The sequence below is a fragment of the Diospyros lotus genome, chromosome 5, assembly GCF_014633365.1.
Source record: "Diospyros lotus cultivar Yz01 chromosome 5, ASM1463336v1, whole genome shotgun sequence".
NCBI classification, from domain to species: Eukaryota; Viridiplantae; Streptophyta; class Magnoliopsida; order Ericales; family Ebenaceae; genus Diospyros; species Diospyros lotus.
Genome location: NC_068342.1, coordinates 7,942,471 through 7,951,305, shown reverse-complemented (window position 1 = coordinate 7,951,305; position 8,835 = coordinate 7,942,471).

The following is an 8,835-nucleotide window of genomic DNA, read 5'->3' as shown; positions in this document are numbered from 1 at the left end:
TAAAATAAGATTTATTTACCTAAAAAACTGTGATTACTCCAACCATACTCCTTATTTTTTGTCTTATTTGATCCTCTATTTTATTTATTTATTAATAAACTTCAAATTTATTTATTTTAATTTACCTATAATTTTCATTACTACAAAAATTTAATATTTATTTTATAATTTAATAATAAATATGATTGTATTAAATATTAACAATATTTCATATATTTTAAAATCAATTTATTAATATTTTTTAAATATAGTTATTTGAAAAAATTATTTGAAATAATTCTATAATAATAAATTTAAAATTTTAATATGTTAAAAATAAAATTTCAACAACGGACAAATACACAAAATAATCAAATACATACATATATAAAATCAATAATCAAATACACACATACATAAAATCAATAATCAAATACATAAATTTTCAATATCACTCATCAAATATACAAAGCAATAAAAATTTTCCAAAAATCAAATACATACACAAACCTAGATGCTAGTCGTCGCCTGTTTCCCTTCTGATGTTGCTGCAAATGCTAGTTATTGTTGCCACCAAATCTCCTAGTTATCTTCGTCGCCAGCTCTGTTGGTCGTCACCACAACTTGGTCTACTTGTCATCGCCTGTTCTCCTTCCGATGTCATTGTAGATATTGGTGGTTGATGCCGCCAATCGTTGTCTCCAACCTCCTAGACCTTTTGTGGGCCTCTTCTGACGACAAATTGGCTTTTGAGATGGGAAAGAATAGTGAGGCTTGGTTAGACACGATGGGTCACTAAATTTGGTGAGGCTTTGGTTGCTCGCTATCAATTTGGTGAGGGCAGACAGCATTGAAGTGAAGAAATTAGGTTGGCTCCCTAAATTTTTGGCTTGGTGAGCTTAATGGCGAATCGTTGGAGATAGCCTTAGATTGTTAAGCAAACTTATGGTAAGAGCAGCTCACTGACATTTGGTTCAACCTTATATTAGTGTTAATAATTTATGAAAAGAATTCCAAATAAATTCAACAAAGTTGTATTTAGAAGGAGGTATTTTAAATGTGATTTTGAATTGGTATTTCAAATTTTTATTATTTCAAATTTAAGAGTTCGGATAATTATTATGCATAAAAAATTAAATTTAATTATTCTAATATATATTTATATACAAATAAATACAAGCGTACATAAATGAAGCATAAATAGAAATCAAACAAAAAAATGACGACAAAGAAAATTAGTATAGTTAGGTTTAATAGGTTTATGATCTCCTTATAAAGGAATAATCTACTAATTAAAACAAATTAATTAATCTCACGTTTTTAAAATAATTGCTCATACCACAGTGAGACTCTAATTATTAACTTGAAAAATGCACAACCACATTAATCTATATATATATATTATTACAAAAATTATTAGGAGTGGTGAATCAACAAGTGAACTAAGGTTATCTATTTATACCCTCCAAATTACAATTATAGTGAGATTAGGCCTCTCAAATTTATTTTATTTGATAAGGAATATTTGGAAGACTTCTTTTACATTAGATTAATTTTATTAAATGAGATAAAACATATCTCAATCTAATTAATATTTGAGGAGTTATTTAACACATTTATATGTTAAACTAGGAATTGTAGTGACCTATCTTCTAGATGTTAATTTGCAGGGTTTAGAACTCACTCAAAGCCTCCTTGAGGGCTAAAAGATGGGTAAGGTAGTACTCTATCCTTTCTGGATGATTGATACCTTCTTGAACTATTTCGTTATTATAATTACCTAATCTTGAAAATGATGTAAATCAACAAGTGATATATATGAGCAAGATAATTATTTTCTTACCATTTTCTGTAATGTACATTTTCATATTTTTGTAATGGTTTTTAGTATAAGCCAATACTTTTTAAAGTTCTTGTACCTTTTATGTATTCACAAATTGCAAGCCATTTATCATAAGTTGTTACAAAACTAAAACCAAGGCGTATGAAACAGATTTGTGTGCTTTCTACTTGCCGTTGGATTCAATTTGGGAGAGGCAGGCCAAGAATGATGATTCACCCATACTTAAGAGGGTCCTGGCTACAACAGATTTTGCTATTAGTGACAATTTTTTAGTGGCGCAATGAATTTTTGTCACAAAATGTACTTTTTTTGTGACGATATAAACATTTTGTCACCAAAATTCGTGAATTGTTATTTTTTGGTGATGATTTTGAGATTTTGTCACCAAAAAAATGTCGTGCATAAGTTGGTACCAACTTTTAGCGCCAACACCCGATTGCAAAAAGTGATTTTGTGACGCTTTGTATATGTAGGTGACGAAAAATAAAACATCAGCATATTAATATTACATTGGGTGACAATATGTTTGTGTCACAAATAAATGGATGACCATCTGTGACGCATTGGATATTGTCACAACTCTAAATAGTATTAGGCGACATTAACTTTGGTCACCCATTGATAGTAATATCTTAGTGTGTTGCATGAGATGACGACTTTAGGAATGTCACTAATGAGTGTTAGATTTGGGGACGATATGATATGCGTCACGTATACAAGAATAACCCATTTGTGATGCATGACATATTGTCACATTTGTGAATAATATTAGATGACGTTCACTTTCGACACCTATTGTTAGTATATTATAGTTTGATGCATAAGGTGACGACTTTTGAAATGTCAATAATGAGTGTTACAGTCGGTGATGATTTTCTTTATGTCATGTATGCAAGAATACCTATTTGTGACGTATTACATATCGTCACATGTGTGAATAGTATTAGGTGACATTATGTTTCGTCACCCCTTGTTAGTAATATTTTAATTTGATGCATATGGTGACGATTTTAGAAATGTCACTAATTTGTATTACATTTAGTGATAATTTATTGCGTCACGTATTCAAAAATACATATTTGCAATAACATGAACTCTTTGAAGCTTTTATTCCCAACAATAGATGTTACGTGCCCATATTCGATGCTTGGACTTGGGGACATAGTTATCCCAGGTGTGATATTCATGTTGAACTTGAAAATCTATCTTTTTGAAGGTTGGCCATGTAGCGTATTTAAATGTTTGAAAATCTATTCGGCTACTTTTGAGAAATTTTGTCCACAGTACATAGATAGGCACTCATATGCATGCATATTGGATGCAATTCCTATTTGCATGTCAAGACAACAACTGATTTTGTTGAGACATAAAAAATGAGAGGAGATATGTCAATTTAATTATACAAATAGCAAAGGTACCTCTTTAGTTATATTTGTTGAATCCACACCATTGCAAAAGGGAAGGAGACAATCTTGTCCTCTCTTCACAGTCCTTTTCTTATTCATGCTTAATCATAAATCTATACACACGCATGCACACACACATATTAGTTTTATTATAGTAAATAGTGTGACTTATTAAATAGGGTAAGTTATATGAATTTTTGGGATTTAGTATAAATACATAAAAATTACAGATTATATATATTCCTAACTGTTAAATTTATATTACAAGTGTTACTCTAAAAGTTCTGTAAAATTACTAGGATTTGTTAATAATCATCTGGTTGAAGTTTTAAGGGTGTTGAGTGTGACTAATCATATTAACTATATTTTAAGAATAAAAAATTCCGTAAATATATATTATTTCCCTACTATTAATTATATAATATATCATTTAATGTTAAAATTAGCTAGCCAAAACCTCATAATCAAGTAACTACAAAAAAATTGATTTTTAGCGGCGGTTTTTTAGCGGCGGTTTCTAAAACCGCCGCAAAAAATGAAATTTTGCGGCGGTTTTCAAACCGCAGCAAAATACTATTTTAGCGGCGGGTTTTTTTACATTTTGCGGCGGTTTTCAAAAAATCGTCGCTAAATTTAGAAATAATTAAATAATTAAAAAATAAAATTTAATTTAGCGGCGGTTTCTGAAAAACCGCCGCTAAATTCAAAAATTATTAAATAATTTAAAATTAAAATTAAATTAATATTTGCGGCGGTTTTGAAAACCGCCACAAAATTCATTAAAAAATTTAATTTAGCGGCGGTTTCTAAAAAACCGCCGCTAAATTCAAAAATTATTAAATAATTTAAAATTAAAATTAAATTAATATTTGCGGCGGTTTTCAAAACCGCCGCAAAATTCATTAAAAAATTTAATTTAGCGGCGGTTTCTGAAAAACCGTCGCTAAATTCAAAAATTATTAAATAATTTAAAATTAAAATTAAATTAATATTTGCGGCGGTTTTCAAAACCGTCGCAAAATTCATTAAAAAAATTAATTTAGCGGCGGTTTCTGAAAAACTGCCGCTAAATTCAAAAATAATTAAATAATTTATAATTAAAATTAAATTAATATTTGCGGCGATTTTTCAAAACCGTCGCAAAATTCATTAAAATATTTAATTTAGTTTTCAAAAAAGAAATTTTCCCCCAAAACTTGCATTAATAATTTACAATTAATACTTATTGTATTAATAATTTATATTTTATAATTTACATTAATAATTTAAAATTTTCAATTGCTTTGAAATAATAAGTAGTAATAAAATTTTTCCCCAAAATTTGCATTAATGATTTACATTTAATACTTATTGCATTAATAATTTACATTTTATAATTTGCATCTTTATATATATAAAAGAAGGATAGTTTTCGAAAAAGAAATTTCCCCCCAAAACTTGCATTAATGATTTACAAATAATACTTATTGCATTAATAATTTGTATTTTGTAATTTGTATTAATAATTTAAAATTTTCAATTGTTTTGAAATAATAAATAGTAATAAAATTTTCTCCCAAATTAATGATTTGCATTTAGTACTTATTGCATTAATAATTTACATTTTGTAATTTGCATCTTTATATATATAAAAGAAGGATAGTTTTCGAAAAAGAAATTTCCCCCCAAAACTTGCATTAATGATTTACAAATAATACTTATTGCATTAATAATTTGTATTTTGTAATTTGTATTAATAATTTAAAATTTTCAATTGTTTTGAAATAATAAATAGTAATAAAATTTTCTCCCAAATTAATGATTTGCATTTAGTACTTATTGCATTAATAATTTACATTTTGTAATTTGCATCTTTATATATATAAAAGTAGGATAGTGTTCAAAAAAGAAATTTCCCCCCAAAATTTGCATTAATGATTTACATTTAATACTTATTGCATTAATAATTTACATTTGGTAATTTGCATCTTTATATATATAAAAGAATGATAGTTTTCAAAAAAGAAATTTCCCCCCAAAACTTGCATTAATGATTTACAAATAATACTTATTGCATTAATAATTTGTATTTTGTAATTTGTATTAATAATTTAAAATTTTCAAATGTTTTGAAATAATAAATAGTAATAAAATTTTCTCCCAAATTAATGATTTGCATTTAGTACTTATTGCATTAATAATTTACATTTTGTAATTTGCATTCTTATATATATAAAAGAAGGATAGTTTTCGAAAAAGAAATTTCCCCCCAAAACTTGCATTAATGATTTACAAATAATACTTATTGCATTAATAATTTGTATTTTGTAATTTGTATTAACAATTTAAAATTTTCAATTGTTTTGAAATAATAAATAGTAATAAAATTTTCTCCCAAATTAATTATTTGCATTTAGTACTTATTGCATTAATAATTTACATTTTGTAATTTGCATCTTTATATATATAAAAGTAGGATAGTCTTCAAAAAAGAAATTTCCCCCCAAAATTTGCATTAATGATTTACATTTAATACTTATTGCATTAATAATTTACATTTTGTAATTTGCATCTTTATATATATAAAAGAAGGATAGTTTTCGAAAAAGAAATTTCCCCCAAAACTTGCATTAATGATTTACAAATAAAACTTATTGCATTAATAATTTGTATTTGGTAATTTGCATTAATAATTTAAATTTTTCAATTGTTTTGAAATAATAAATAGTAATAAAATTTTCTCCCAAATTAATGATTTGCATTTAGTACTTATTGCATTAATAATTTACACTTTGTAATTTGCATCTTTATATATATAAAAGTAGGATAGTGTTCAAAAAAGAAATTTCCCCCCAAAATTTGCATTAATGATTTACATTTAATACTTATTGCATTAATAATTTACATTTGGTAATTTGCATCTTTATATATATAAAAGAATGATAGTTTTCAAAAAAGAAATTTCCCCCCAAAACTTGCATTAATGATTTACAAATAATACTTATTGCATTAATAATTTGTATTTTGTAATTTGTATTAATAATTTAAAATTTTCAAATGTTTTGAAATAATAAATAGTAATAAAATTTTCTCCCAAATTAATGATTTGCATTTAGTACTTATTGCATTAATAATTTACATTTTGTAATTTGCATTCTTATATATATAAAAGAAGGATAGTTTTCGAAAAAGAAATTTCCCCCCAAAACTTGCATTAATGATTTACAAATAATACTTATTGCATTAATAATTTGTATTTTGTAATTTGTATTAACAATTTAAAATTTTCAATTGTTTTGAAATAATAAATAGTAATAAAATTTTCTCCCAAATTAATTATTTGCATTTAGTACTTATTGCATTAATAATTTACATTTTGTAATTTGCATCTTTATATATATAAAAGTAGGATAGTCTTCAAAAAAGAAATTTCCCCCCAAAATTTGCATTAATGATTTACATTTAATACTTATTGCATTAATAATTTACATTTTGTAATTTGCATCTTTATATATATAAAAGAAGGATAGTTTTCGAAAAAGAAATTTCCCCCAAAACTTGCATTAATGATTTACAAATAAAACTTATTGCATTAATAATTTGTATTTGGTAATTTGCATTAATAATTTAAATTTTTCAATTGTTTTGAAATAATAAATAGTAATAAAATTTTCTCCCAAATTAATGATTTGCATTTAGTACTTATTGCATTAATAATTTACACTTTGTAATTTGCATCTTTATATATATAAAAGTAGGATAGTGTTCAAAAAAGAAATTTCCCCCCAAAATTTGCATTAATGATTTACATTTAATACTTATTGCATTAATAATTTACATTTTGTAATTTGCATCTTTATATATATAAAAGAAGGATAGTTTTCAAAAAAGAAATTTCCCCCCAAAACTTGCATTAATGATTTACAAATAATACTTATTGCATTAATAATTTGTATTTTTTAATTTGCATTAATAATTTAAAATTTTCAATTGTTTTGAAATAATAAATAGTAATAAAATTTTCCCCCAAATTAATGATTTGCGTTTAGTACTTATTGCATTAATAATTTACATTTTGTAATTTGCATCTTTACATATATAAAAATAGGATAGTCTTCAAAAAAGAAATTTTCCTCCAAAACTTGCATTAATGATTTACAATTAATACTGATTGAATTAATAATTTGTATTTTGTAATTTGTATTAATAATTTAAATCTTTCAATTGCTTTGAAATGATAAGTAGTAATAAAATTTTCCCCCAAAAGTTGCATTTAATACTTATTACATTAATAATTTATATTTTGTAATTTGCATTAATAATTTAAATCTTTCAATTGTTTCGAAATAATATATACTAATTATGTAAAATTAATAATAAATTTTAAATATACAAGTTTTTCAATGCTAATTGTTTTATATTAAATTTGCATGAATTTTATGAGAAATATTAATAGACAACTTAAACTATTAATTAAGTCATAGAAAAGTATCTATTTATTTAATATATTATTTTTATATCTTTATTCTATGTATATTTATATAATAATAAAATATGATAGTCAAATAAAGTATTTTGCCAAATGTCAATTATTAGGGTTGTCAAGTATTAGAGTTTTTCAATGCTAATTAATATTTAAGGTATCACATTTTTACGACTATGGAAGAAATCAAAATTCATTTTTTTTAAATTTTGTTATTATTGAAAAAACTTATTCTTACTCATATTTAAGAGTTTTAATTTATATTTATAATTATAATATAATAAATAGAAAATAACGAACGTCTTTAAGTGAAAATATTATAGATTTTATAATATTTATTTATAAATAAATATAATATAATAAAAAAAAATTATAAGTATATTGAATTAAAAGTGTTCTCCATTAGCATATTGAATAATGAATAATTAAGTAAACTTAAATTTTTTCAATATGATTAAAGATTAAAAAAATTATAATTATCAATTTAGTTAAAATTATTTAAAATAACAAATTTATTTTTTTATTTTTAAATTAAACTCTCCCACATATCACGCGGGTTCACCACTAGTTAAAAATTTAATTTAAAAAAATAAAAATAAAAATAAATTTAACAAAATTTTAATAATTTTAAAATATATATAATTTTTTTATTTTTAATAAATTAATTTAGTTAATTTAATTCAATTAATTTATTTTTAATTTATTCCCTTTATTCTTTTAAAAAATGATAAATTAATTAATGTTTTCCTTTCTATATTAAAAAATATAAAATATAATTCTGAAAAATAGTGGTATATAATTTATATATATAATTATATAACAAGGGAAGTTGGTAGATCAGGCGGTTTCAAGCATGCAATGGCATATGGGAGGTTGTGGGTTTGAAACTGGGGAAGCGGGGAGGCTGGAAATTTAATTTCCAGCCTCGCCACGTGGCGCGCGGATATGCAGCCACGTGGCTGGGCAGGTGGGCAACCGTGTGGGCGCCGGCGGGTGAGAGAGTAAAATTTTTAATTTTATTTTAATTTTAGCGGCGGTTTTAAAAACCGCCGCTAAAATTAAAAATTTTTAATTTTTTTAATTTTAGCGGCGGTTTCTAAAACCGTCGTTAAAATTTAAAATTTTTATTTTTTTTAATTTTTTTT